General features: G+C 39.6%; 1 protein-coding gene across 1 annotated transcript in view; it reads left to right on the plus strand.

Moving 5' to 3' along the window:
- The first annotated feature begins 201 nt into the window (after nt 1-201).
- Nucleotides 202-13,673, plus strand: part of LOC138853616 (uncharacterized) — a 51,839-nt gene continuing 38,367 nt past the window's right edge. Inside the window, exon 1 of the mRNA XM_070091478.1 lies at nt 202-282. The gene's annotated coding sequence lies outside the window, so the exon portion shown is untranslated. The remainder of the gene's footprint in view (nt 283-13,673) is intronic.

Consider the following 13,673-nt stretch of genomic DNA (forward strand, 5'->3'; position numbering starts at 1 on the left):
GTATTGTGTTTTAAATAAAATATAAAAAAAAACTACTACACTAGACGAGACACCACCAGTATATCTCTATTCCCATAACTACAAATACTGTAGAAAGTACACTACAAGCATAGTTCTGCTCCAGTGACTACAATCAGACAGGATATCACCAGCATAGCTCTAATCTTGTAGCAACAAATAAGAGTCACTGGCAGCCGCTGTGGATAAACATCCTGTATCGCTTGGCTGGTATCACCATAACTCTCTAGGGCACTGATAGGTCGCCTCCACTACAGTCCTCTGGTAAGTTCCCGCCTCGGTGTCTCATAAATGTTAGTACTTCTCTATTTTCAGTGCTAATTTTATTGAATTTAATATTATTATTGTAATATTCATTGAAATTGATGAATATTATTAAAAATCGTTAAGAAATCTATATAAATTGTCTTGACCTTCAATTGAACAGCGATCAAAGTCTCAACTCAGACAAAATTTCTCGTATATGATCAGCCGGGCTGTGGCTCGTACGTTGGTTTGCGTGCAGCCAGCAGCAGCAGCCTGGTTGATCAGGCTCTGATCCACCAGGAGGCCTAGTCACAGACCGGGCCGCGGGGGCGTTGACCCCCGGAACTCTCTCCAGGTAAACTCCAGGTAAATTATTCCGATAATGTGTTACGTCGCGTGCGTGTGTCGTAGCATTAATACACACAAGATAAAGCCTCCACAATTTCTATGTTTATAATGCACAAGCCTGAGTAAATCAATAACCAACTATGATAACACGAATGTAGATAAGTATGTTTATGGAGCAACTTGCAATGTGAACAGACTGACTGATGTTGTAGTGGCCAGGCTTAGGCTTGGTTACAAGTACTTCTGGCAGTTTGGGAGACACACAGATGATGATCAAGCTAAATGTAAATTATGTGGTCAGGCATATGGTCACTGTCTTGAACATGTGCTTAATTGTCCACTTATTGAGGAATACAGAGACAGACAGTATAATAACCTATGTAACATGTCAAGATATCTTATTAATGAAAATAAGATACCAGATATACTAAGTAAATTACCTGAATTTGCTTGTAACAGATAAGTGAACTGTTGATATGTAGATATAAACCCATATGTACACGTATTAATCCTTTTGGGGCCTAGTTCCTAGGCCTTTTGTGTATCCACGTGCTCTTGCGCTACCGTCCACAGGATGGATATGAGGTGCAAAATAAACTAGCCACTTCGGTGGCAAAATCTAAAATCTAATCTAGTCATCAGCGCTTTGCATTAGATGTTCTCTCCAAGTCTCCGATATTTACATCGAATTTACAATGAATATTTTTCTAAAAGAAAGATCAATTTATAGGTATATTACTTATCGACTAGAGGATATTTTTTCCTAATTTTCCTGAAATGATGTTTAGTTTAATAAAAATTGTTTTTCAGTTATTATGAGATTTGTTATAGCACGGAAAAGGCAGACAAGAGACAACATGACCCAAATTATGGTAATTTTCTGAGAACTATTGAGCTACCTCTAATTTTGTCTATAAAGTCGAGATTAAATTATTTCAGTAGAGGGCTCTTTCCCTCCCCCCTCTCTCTCTCTCTCTCTAGTGTTCCGTGGCCTGGTAGGCAGCTCTCTCGCCTCACACACTGAGTGCTCGTGGTGTGATCCCCGGCAAGGGTGGAAACATTTAACGTGTTTCCTCACACCTGCTGTCCCGTTCACCTAGCAAGCAAGTAGTTACCTGGGTGTCAGTCGTCTTCCGTGGAAGACTAAGCAAGTAGTTACCTGGGTGTCAGTCGTCTTCCGTGGAAGACTAAACAATTAGTTACCTGGGTGTTAGTTGTCTTCCATGGAAGACTACGAAGCTAAACGCATCTCCAGACTGAGCGACTTACCACTTAAAACTACACATTCAAGATTAACAGACTGACATCATCTTTACCTATCTGCTGCAGCTGTTCCCACATTTGCAACCTCTGTTCTCGACTGATGAAGCCTGGTGTATACACGAAACGTTTAAGAACATAAGAAAGAAGGAACACTGCAACAGGCCTACTGACCCATGCGGAGCAGGTCCATGTCCCTCCCCCGGATTAGACCAATGATCCCCCCCCCCGGAATAGTCCAGGGACCCACCCAGTCTGGTCACCTCCACTCAAGGATGGAGCACTGCACCAGACCCAGCAGCACAAGCTAGTCAGGTCCAACTCACACCCACCCACACCCACTCATGTATTTATCTAACCTATTTTTAAAACTACACAACGTTTTAGCCTGAATAACTGTACTCGGGAGTTTGTTCCACTCATCCACAACTCTATTACCAAACCAGTGCTTTCCTATATCCTTCCTGAATCTGAATTTTTCCAACTTGAAACCATTGTTGCGAGTCCTGTTTTGGCTGGAAATTTTCAGCACGCTATTTACATCCCCTTTATTTATTCCTGTTTTCCATTTATACACCTCGATCATATCCCCCGTAATTCTACGCCTTTCGAGAGAGTGCAGATTCAGGGCCTTCAGTCTATCCTCATAGGGAAGATTTCTGATACATGGGATCATCTTTGTCATCCTCCTCTGTACATTTTCCAGAGCATTTATATCCATTCTGTAATACGGTGACCAGAACTGAGCAGCATAATCTAAATGAGGCCTAACCAAAGATATATAGAGTTGAAGAACAACCTGAGGACTTCTATTATTTATACTTCTAGATATGAAGCCAAGAATTCTATTAGCTTTATTGCGAACACTAATGCACTGTTGTCTTGGTTTTAGATTACTGCTAACCAGAACTCCTAAATCGTTTTCGCAATCAGTACTATTAAGATATGTATTATTTAGTTTATATGTGGCATAGTTATTTAACTGTCCAACATTTAGAACTTTGCATTTGTCAATATTAAACTGCATCTGCAACTTCCCCGACCATTGCATCAGTCTATTCAAATTATCCTGTAGTGCTCTAGTGTCTTCATTAAAATGAATTGGACGGCCTATATTGGTGTCATCAGCAAATTTGCTTATGTTGCTATTTATTCCCTCATCTATGTCGTTTATGTAAATTGTGAACAACAACGGGCCCAACACTAACCACTGAGAAACACCGCTTGTGACGTGCCCCATTATGATTTCTCCCCATTTATGCAAACTCTCTGCTGTCTATTTGTCAGCCATGCCTCTACCCAGGAAAAAATTTCTCCTCCTATTCCGTGTGCCTTAAGTTTCCTCAATAGCCTCTGGTGTGGAACTCTATCGAAAGCCTTACTGAAATCCATATACATAATATCATATTCATTACCATGATCTACCTCCTCAAACACCTTAGTGAAGAAAGTCAGCAAATTCGTAAGACAGGAACGCCCTTTTGTAAAACTGTGCTGAGATTCATTAATCAATATGCCTTTCGAGATGGCTACGAATTGCTTCAGCAATTATTGATTCCATAAATTTTCCCACTATGGAGGTAAGGCTTATTGGTCTATAGTTCGAAGCCAAGGACCTGTCACCTGCCTTGTAAATAGGTATTATATTTGCCATTTTCCACTTATCAGGCACTATGCCAATTTGCAGTTATATGTTAAAAAGATTAGCCAAAGGTATGCTAAGTTCCTCTTTACATTCCTTTTGTGGAAAATTACATTTATCTGAATGTATCATTATGTACATAACAGTAAATGAACAAAGATAATTATTATTTATCAGTTAGACAAGTAGGAATTTGGGACACCTAGGTCGCAAAAAATGTCCCCCTTCGATACCTACCAATGTCATATCCACAAATTGCTCTAGACCTATTAATTATAAATAAAAGATACATCACCAGGAATTCTGGTAAATATATAAATTTGTGGACTGTATATTAAAAATAATAAATAATTATATATATATATATATATATATATATATATATATATATATATATATATATATATATATATATATACATATATATATATATATATATATATATATATATATATATATATATATATATATACACACATTTATATAACAGAAGGGGAATATATCTTAATCATATCACTCACCAATTTGACTGAAGATTAATGTGTATCATACTCAGAAAACCTCACTGTCTATCTATGAAAATAACACTGGCCAGGTTACAACATAAGACGTATCTGAGGTTCCTGTAGCTGTCTTGTCCAGTCGCCTGATATCTCAAGTAATGCAGGAATGCACATCCAACAATTTCGCCTCCTATTTGAGAGGTGTCAACCCAATTTTACCTCTAGAACACGAAAATTCTTCACATTATTAATTAACGTCTGTTACTCTCAATTCAAAACAAACAATGGCGAGTCTCTTCTGCACAGGCGCCGGGTTTCCCATTTTCGATAACATAATTCTTTTAAATACAGTATGGCTATCTATTTACATATAACTACTGTGAAGGGATACTCAGCCCTGTAACAACTTCAGACAGTATTACCCAGGCTGGCTCCTCCTCAGGAAAATTAATGAATAGAAAAAGAAATAATAACAGACAAACATAAACACTTTATTATATAGAAAATATAAAATATAAAACACTTAAATATGAAATATTAATCCTACATTAAAGAAAATGAAAAATGAAAAATATAAATGATAACTGAATTCAACGCTAATATATATAGGGGTGTCTGGTGTTGGTGACACTGTGTTGTTGAAATTGTAGCCGTTGCTGATGATGGGGGGGGGGGTCGCAGGTGTTGGTTATAACCCAACGGTTCGTTCTTCACAGTATAGCCGTGAGTATTATATCCCGATGACAGGAAAGCAGGTTCTTTACCACTGCAATGATGAGGGGTTACGTCCTGCAATTTCATACAGGTGCACAGGTAATTAAATCCAAAAAGGGGAAGTCTCAGGGCGTTAGCCCATCTCCATCAGTTCTGCTCGTTGATTGGCAGGTGACCCTCTCTGTCATCCATGCTGGAAAGATAGACAGGTTACCCACTGCTTAAGAAATCACTCTCCATGATAAGTACAATACCTAAAAGATGTGGTGATTATTACAACAGTCAACTTAGAGCAAAACTGAAAGGACTAAGTTTATTATTGGTCAAAAGTGAAGCTTTCAACCAATAAATCCACTAGAATACAAGACAGGAATATACTTACAGTAGTGCTGAGAGCTGTGAGTCTAGTGATTACTGTTTGGACCGGAGCCCCACACGTCACCTTTCGGGGGGGGAAGGAGGGGAAGGGATAGCGGGAGCTTGACTGACCCTACCTTAACAAGTAGCCGGCAATGAATCTATTGTTGCTATATACTCCATGGCTACTCCTATCTATTGAACTTTTCCCTCACACTCCGGGAACTTCCCTCATGGCAAACAAAGCACAGGGTAGGTAACGATGCCACTCCTTAGGTTTAAGGGAGCAAAGTTTCCTTAAAATGGACTTGAGAATCGAATGCTGGCGCTCAATCCTCCCATTACAGCTGGGATGATAGGGTATGGTGAAGAGAGGCTTCACTCCCAGAAGTTGGTATAGATGTTGCATTAAGTCAGATGTGAATTGTGTCCCACGGTCAGACAAAATTTCTCTAGGGATGCCCACTCTGGAGAAGATGGACAAAAGGGCTTCAGCCACCTCTGTAGTGGTTAAGGTCTTTAAGGATATGGCTTCAGGGAAACTCGAAGCATAATCAACTAATGTTAATATATATCTATGTCCCCCAGATGAAAGTGGAGATAAAGGACCAACGATGTCAATAGCTACTCTTTCAAAAGGTACCGTAAAGACTGGCATTTTGACCATAGGTACTCGCCTGGTACCTCGGGAGGATGACAGTTGGCAAACTTTACACGATCTACAATAGGTAGTGACATCTGAGGACATTTTTGGCCAAAAATAGGTTTCCCTAATTTCATTTAAGGTTTTACGATGCGAGAAATGTCCGGCCACTGGCAGGTCATGAGCCATTTTAAGAACAGTCTCTCTGCATTGACTTGGAACAACTAAGATGGAATAGTCTATCTCATCTGAATTTAATTTGAATACTGACTTGTACAAGATACCTTTTATATATTCAAATTTATATGAAAAGTTTTTCCTTTGGATAACTTGATTTTGTTTAGCGGCATTATGGCAATCCTGAAGAGAAGGGCAATTACGTTGTAAATTGACAAAGGAGTCCTTCGATATGTCTAAAGGCTTAAAGTCAGGGAAAATCAAAGGATGGACAGTAGGAGAAGCCTGGGCTTTGGTCTGAGCCCTAGTCAAGACATTTATAGTATCGGAGGTGATATCTTCACTTTCATCTAATAAGTGAACCGGTGATCCTACTACCTCGCTTTCGAGAGTAGCATCACTGGTTTTTAATCCCACATGAATCTCACGAGACATTGTCTCATCTGAACTTTCGAGGGGCTTCTCTGACTCTACAGAAAGAGGATCTGAAACACCTATGTCCATCTTTGGTGATGAAAGGTCAACCTCAGAAGGAAGAATGGCACCTTTTACATTACCTATTAGTACGGAGCAAGAAGTGATGGGAGCTAGTACGGCTTCAGACCAACCTGTGAACCATTTAGACCTAATGTAACAACGGATGGTAGGAAAAGTGTCTGTACGGCCCAAGTAGTCTGAAAGTACAGCAGAGGAATGAGTTTCTTTAAGATTAGGGAACAGCTTATCAGAAATGACTATACATGTGCATCCAGTGTCTCGTAAAATGGTAGATACATTAAGTCCATTAACTGTTCCTGAACAGAAGGGTGCTTTGTCATTACAGTCTTTAAAACATCTTCCAACTTTTTGGACCTTCTTAGAAGGACAATCTGGACGTTTATGTCCCTTAACACCACACGAATGACAAACAGGAATAAAAGAAGTCATTTTACTTTCCACTAGAGGCTTTGATTTCTTCAGGTCTGATGAACCCTTGCCCTTAGGGTTCGATCCCTTTAGGTCTTTATAGGAATTGTGAGCCTCAGCATACAGGTCAGCAGCCTCAGCAACTTCCTCAGCTTTAATCAGGTTACGTTCTCTGATGAATGTTTGTATCTGATGGGGAAGAGCTGTGAGGAACTGGTCAGCAACCATGAAGTCTCTAAGAGATTCATAACTGCGATCGATTCCTGAACTCTCTATCCAAAAGTCGAACAAACGAAAGAGTGTTACCTGTAACTGCTGAAAGTTCTGGCCAGGCTGTAAGGTGGCATACCTGAAATCTTTCCTGTAAGAATTAGTGGTTTTTTGATATGCTTTAAGGATTGCCTTCTTCAGTAGGTTATAATTACATATGATATCCTGCGACAAAGTTGCATAGATATTCAAAGCGGTACCAGAAAATAACATTCCTAACCTGGTAGCCCAGGTGTCAGCAGGCCATTCACAGAGGGTAGCGGTATTTTCAAACCTGATGATGTATGAAGTTATGTCTTCCCCCTCTGTGAAGGGAGGTAAATTAGGTGTTGGAACATGTGCACTAGCTGCACGTTGTTCCATTACTCCTTCATCTAATTGCTGTTGTGAGAAAGTTAACTTTTTATTCTCTAATTCAAGGCCAGCTTGTTCGAGCTCACGATCCTTTTCTCTCTCCCTTAACTCATATTCTCTGTCCCTTGCTCTTTCCTCAAGTTCCCTTAATTTAACTTGTTCCTCATGTACTCTAGTTCTTTCTTCACGATCAAGTCTATCACGCTCCTTTTTGTCTTCTCTCTCTCTTTCTAACTGTCTTTCTTTGATTTCTTTCTCAATTCTCTCTCTCTCATTTTTATCCTCTCTTTCTTTTTCTAACTGTCTTTCTTGATTCTCTCTCTCTATTCTTTCTCTCTCCTTATTCTCTTCTCTTTCGATTCACTCTCTCTCTCTCTTTCAAGTCTTTCCTGGATCTTAGCACTAATGAAAGATTCTAAATTTTTCCCTGTTATTCCTAACTTACTTCCAGCATTCATCCAAAACTGGTATTCATCCATGCTTGCAAGAATAACTTAAACTATCAGGGGAAATGAAATGGGTATTAAAGAAAACGGAGGGTTCAATTCCTGCTCCGCTCAAACTATAAATAAACCAGAGGGCTCGATCCCTGCTTCAATTAAACTATGTATTAATTAAAACGAAGGGTTCTGTGCCGGCTCTGAGCAAACAGTATGTAGAATGGGGTCACTTGACCATCCAATCTTCTCACCAACAAATCAAGAGTGCCCTATGACAGTTCCCTTGATATAATAAAGAGCTCAATGAAACAAATTGTCACTGGAAAATCTCGGGTCCCTAGAGTCTAATCCTCCAAAGTGTTTCAAGCTCACACAAAAATAGATGGCAGAATTAACTAGTATTCCTGCCTTGACTTGACTTACAATAAATTGAGACCATAACAATCACCAAATCTTTTAAATACCTGTACTGTAGTCCTACCATAGAGAATGGTTACTCATGGCTGGTGGTAACCGACTGTGGTATGCGGCGTTGAAGTTCCATTGGTAGATTCGAGATGGAATTGAATCTTGATTCAGTAGATTTGATCCTGGCAAGGTCGCCATTTGTGAAGGGATACTCAGCCCTGTAACAACTTCAGACAGTATTACCCAGGCTGGCTCCTCCTCAGGAAAATTAATGAATAGAAAAAGAAATAATAACAGACAAACATAAACACTTTATTATATAGAAAATATAAAATATAAAACACTTAAATATGAAATATTAATCCTACATTAAAGAAAATGAAAAATGAAAAATATAAATGATAACTGAATTCAACGCTAATATATATAGGGGTGTCTGGTGTTGGTGACACTGTGTTGTTGAAATTGTAGCCGTTGCTGATGATGGGGGGGGGGTCGCAGGTGTTGGTTATAACCCACCGGTTCGTTCTTCACAGTATAGCCGTGAGTATTATATCCCGATGACAGGAAAGCAGGTTCTTTACCACTGCAATGATGAGGGGTTATGTCCTGCAATTTCATACAGGTGCACAGGTAATTAAATCCAAAAAGGGGAAGTCTCAGGACATTAGTCCATCTCCATCAGTTCTGCTCGTTGATTGGCAGGTGACCCTTTCTGTCATCCAAGCTGGAAAGATAGACAGGTTACCCACTGCTTAAGAAATCACTCTCCATGATAAGTACAATACCTAAAAGATGTGGTGATTATTACAACAGTCAACTTAGAGCAAAACTGAAAGGACTAAGTTTATTACTGGTCAAAAGTGAAGCTTTCAACCAATAAATCCACTAGAATACAAGGCAGGAATGTACTTACAGTAGTGCTGGGAGCTGTTAGTCTAGTGATTACTATTTGGACCGGAGCCCCACATGTCACCTTTGGGGGGGGAAGGAGGGGAAGGGATAGTGGCAGCTAGATTGACCCTACCTTAACAAGCAGCCAGTCAAACTATCACTTTCGGGGTGGGGGAAAAAAAGGCAGGAATAGCGGGAGCTTGACTGACCCTACCTTAACAAGTAGCCGGCAATGAAACTATTGTTACTATATACTCCATCACTACTCCTATCTATTGAACTTTTCCCTCACACTACTGTATTTCTGGAAAATATATACAGTATTTTCCACACCTTTAACACACTTGCAAACATTTCATTAGGGCCTGGGAATTTGTTAGGTGTTAGTTTCTCTATTTGTCTGAGGGCCATGTCTCTAGTTACCGCAATCGTACATAGTTTATTATCATCTTGCTCTACATAATCTATTATTTCAGGAATATCGCTAGTATTTTCCTGAGTGAAAACTGAGATGAAGTAGGTATTGAGAATTTCACACATATCCTTATCACTGTCAGTGATCTGACCAGAGTTACTCTTAAGTTGGCCAATCTTGTCCCTAATCTTACTTCTGTATACCTGAAGGGGGCTGCATGGGAATTTTTCGCACACTCTCAAAAAACAAAAATACAAAAAATTATGGAAATTGAGTTATTTAAATCGAAAAATAGCTTAACTCTTTGGCAATACAATGGTACAAAAATCAATGTTCTACGACGTTTCTACAAGAAATTATAGTCATTTATATCATGTATGGTGACGGCGATGTGGGTAGCGAGTCTGCTCACAGCCCATATATTTTTTGGAATTTTTTCCGTGTTTTTTATCGCTTTTTCTTGCATTATTCTTTCTAATATAATAATTGACTATTTGGCATCATAAAACAGTACGCGGAGCTTATTCGTAGACTTAGAGCCAACCATGCACCATCTGGGAACGCTCGGCAGTACTCCCGCTCCAGAGAGTGCCAGGAGAAATTACTTCATTATTACGCTTATATCAGCTTATATATCAACTCTACGGCTTATTTGTCTATCAGAATTGATCTAATATGATATAATAAACACTATAAATAACATACAAACATGTTATATACTCTAGACTGAATAAAATAAGCTAAAATATGGCGAGAGACCATCGGGAATATTTCGATATATATATGTTACTACTCTCATGTCTCAATGTCGTATTCTCTGGTCTCTGAGTAAGAGAAAACGGTATTTTGAAGAGGTTCACTGCACTAGAACATCAGTACACTAAGAAATACTCCCAAACAAACGCGATTTTCGAGAATTTTTTTTTTTTTTGAGACGGTGGGCCGGCCGGCCTCCAGACCAATATCTCGGAAGTAACTTATTCACTTTACGGTACATCGTCTGCATTTATTACTTAATTAAATGTAATAATATTCACAGAAATTGTAGAATAATGATTTCTCTAATTTGCAATTATTCATTTTTGGAAATATTCCAAATACTTTGGGAGTTATGTGGGAGTAAAGGGCAGATTTTTTGCAACATTCCAAGAACTAACAAGCTTTATTTTTTTGTGAAATAAAGATAAGTTATTTAGAGGAAAGGTACTTTTTTTTATATTTTATTTAAAACTAATACAGTTTAACATCAAAAATAAAGAAACAGTATGGATCTCAATCAAATTAACTGACAAACAGATTGCACCTATATGCTCGCAAGATATTGCTGCCAAACATACAATAAGAACTTACGGCAAGAACATAGCTAAAAAAAAATACTGTCACAGGGTCATGAATTGACATATATACACATTCATTGATGCAAAACCTTGCATATATATAACTTGTACATATAACATGACATCTGACAAAGGCTCAATACACTTGAACATAAAATATACAAAGAAGTTATATCAGTTAAATCCCATCCTTCGCATTAATCAAAAAACCAAAACCTAACATCATAATCTTACTCGAACATCTACTTACGTATCCCTAACAATACAGCTTTACATATACCAACATACGAAAAAACATAAACCGTCTAGATATGTCTGTATACCATACAGACTAAAACTTAACATCAAGAACTTAGCATTGACACCAAACCGGTATCAGGGTACAGACCATAATTATAAACTTTAAAAAGAATCGAATCATACATATATAAAGTATTACATAACGTCTGACCCACGACAAAGGCTCAATACAATAGAAAGGGATATATATATATACACACACACACACACACACACACACACACACACACACACACCCACACACACACACACGTACACACAAAAAGTTTCACAAAATCACATTAATCAGATGCACTGTATGCACAAAGCAAAACAGTATATAAGTATATCTCATCAGGCAAAAACCCAGCACGTAACATAAATACAAACTAAAACACACTTCATGTCGCAAAGAACTTATTACTCAAGAATCATGTTATACAAGACTGACACACATCAAAATTATACATAAAAAATCTACTATATTATACCTACATTCTGAAAAGTGTTGTATCTAACATAACGAGACCTTGAGCTCTACATCCACACTTGGCTGCCATAAAGTCTCAATGAAAACCAGGAAACCATTCCAAACCCACATTCACAACACTCTCACGACCCCCCCCCAAGGAGGAGAGCCCACTGTGACCCCCTGACTCCCTCCAACCTATGAAAACCCCTTTAATCACTCATTATCAATCACAGATTTACGAGAATCCCTAACGTTAGCATTCTATACCCCTCTGAGAAAGCCTGATCCCACCTCCTCCCATACAAATCTCTGTTACGACACATCGTACGATAGAACGTTACCGCAAGACCTTTCTTCTCTCCTCACTATCCCCTCTCCCCCTCATCACCCACGACATATATATATAATCTACCATGATATAATCTAAAGCTCTTATGACACCCTGGTCTAACCCACCCATATCTAGACTTAAAGCACGCAGAACCGACACCCCACGGCCCCCCACCCTCTGTACCAACCTACTTAACCAGCACGTAACCTCCTCTAGCCCTTCACAAAAGTAAACTACATGGAACGCAGTTTCATCCCCTCCACAGATACCACACCCCCCACCCTCTACAACCTGTCTGTTTCGTAGTATCTCACCAGACGGAAGGATCCCATGCAGGAAACGAAACATCATCTCACGCACCCGAGGGTTTAACTTCATTTTACTAAATCTAAACCAAATACTCTTCCACGCATACATGGGGAACAAGCCCTCAACTGGGATAACGCACCTACCTACAAGTAACCTACACAAAACCCTTATACGAACCTTTCTCAGTTCCCTAACCAACATCATAGCCCTCAAAACGATTTCGCATTCCCTCAACTCCATTCCTCGATACCACACACCCAGCCTGTCGTGAATCCTTCCCAACTGCCCCGCGTTCACACCCTCACGCAACACTTCCCATTTAATAAACACACATTTAGCCCTCCGTCTCAAATCCATCAATCCCAACCCACCCTGACTTACAGGTAACATTACATCTTCCCTCCGTAACCAATCACAACGTGAACCCCACAAAAATTTGTACACCCATATTAGAATTCCCGCAATCGCTGTCCCTGTAATTGGGAACACAACTGCAACATGCCAAATCTTACTATACAATAAAATGTTTACGACTATCACTCGCTGTATAAGAGTTAGGTGCTGGGGTCTCAAAACACCTAGACGCCCCACGATCCTTTCCAATAACCTATCCGAGTTTTCCTCCAACGTCGCAACCATGTCATCCTTATAAATAATACCACAAATCTTTAAAGACATCGCCCATTCTTTAACAACATTACATCTCCCCCCCACACCCCCCACCCAAGAACCCAACCCCATGCACCTTGACTTCGCACTATTTACCTGCATACCCGTGGCACTTCCAAATAATTGCACAACCTCGTCCAACACTCCCATTGACATCCCTTCACGAATGAGAACAGTGGTGTCGTCAACATATCCAATTAAACCCGGCCAGGCCCTCCCACCCCCCACACTTCCCTCACATGGCGTACATAAGCTGTGGTCAACCATTCTATAAAATGGGTTCTGGAAACACGTAAACAATATTTGGGACATGGGGCATCCCTGTCTAAGGCCTCTACCCATTGCAATATCCCTCCCCATACACCCATTAATCTGTATCCTCATTTTCACCCCTTTGTATAACGTTATAACGTATTTACCCACTCGACTATTTCCTCCCCAAAACCCTGTCTCCTAAGTATAACCTGCAAAGCTCCCCTTTCCACTCCATCATATGTTCCCTGCCAATCTAGAGCCAACAAAGCCGCCCCTTCACCCCCACCCTTAGCTTCCACAAAACTTCTCAGTATCCCATGTCCTTCAATCATCGACCTTCCCGGCAACCCAAACTGAGATTTTGACACGACCCTTCCCACAACACATTTGAACCTATTACCTAAAATTTTTGTGAACACCTTATAG

This window comes from Cherax quadricarinatus, chromosome 35 (genome assembly GCF_038502225.1).
Source record: "Cherax quadricarinatus isolate ZL_2023a chromosome 35, ASM3850222v1, whole genome shotgun sequence".
Lineage (NCBI taxonomy): Eukaryota > Metazoa > Arthropoda > Malacostraca > Decapoda > Parastacidae > Cherax > Cherax quadricarinatus.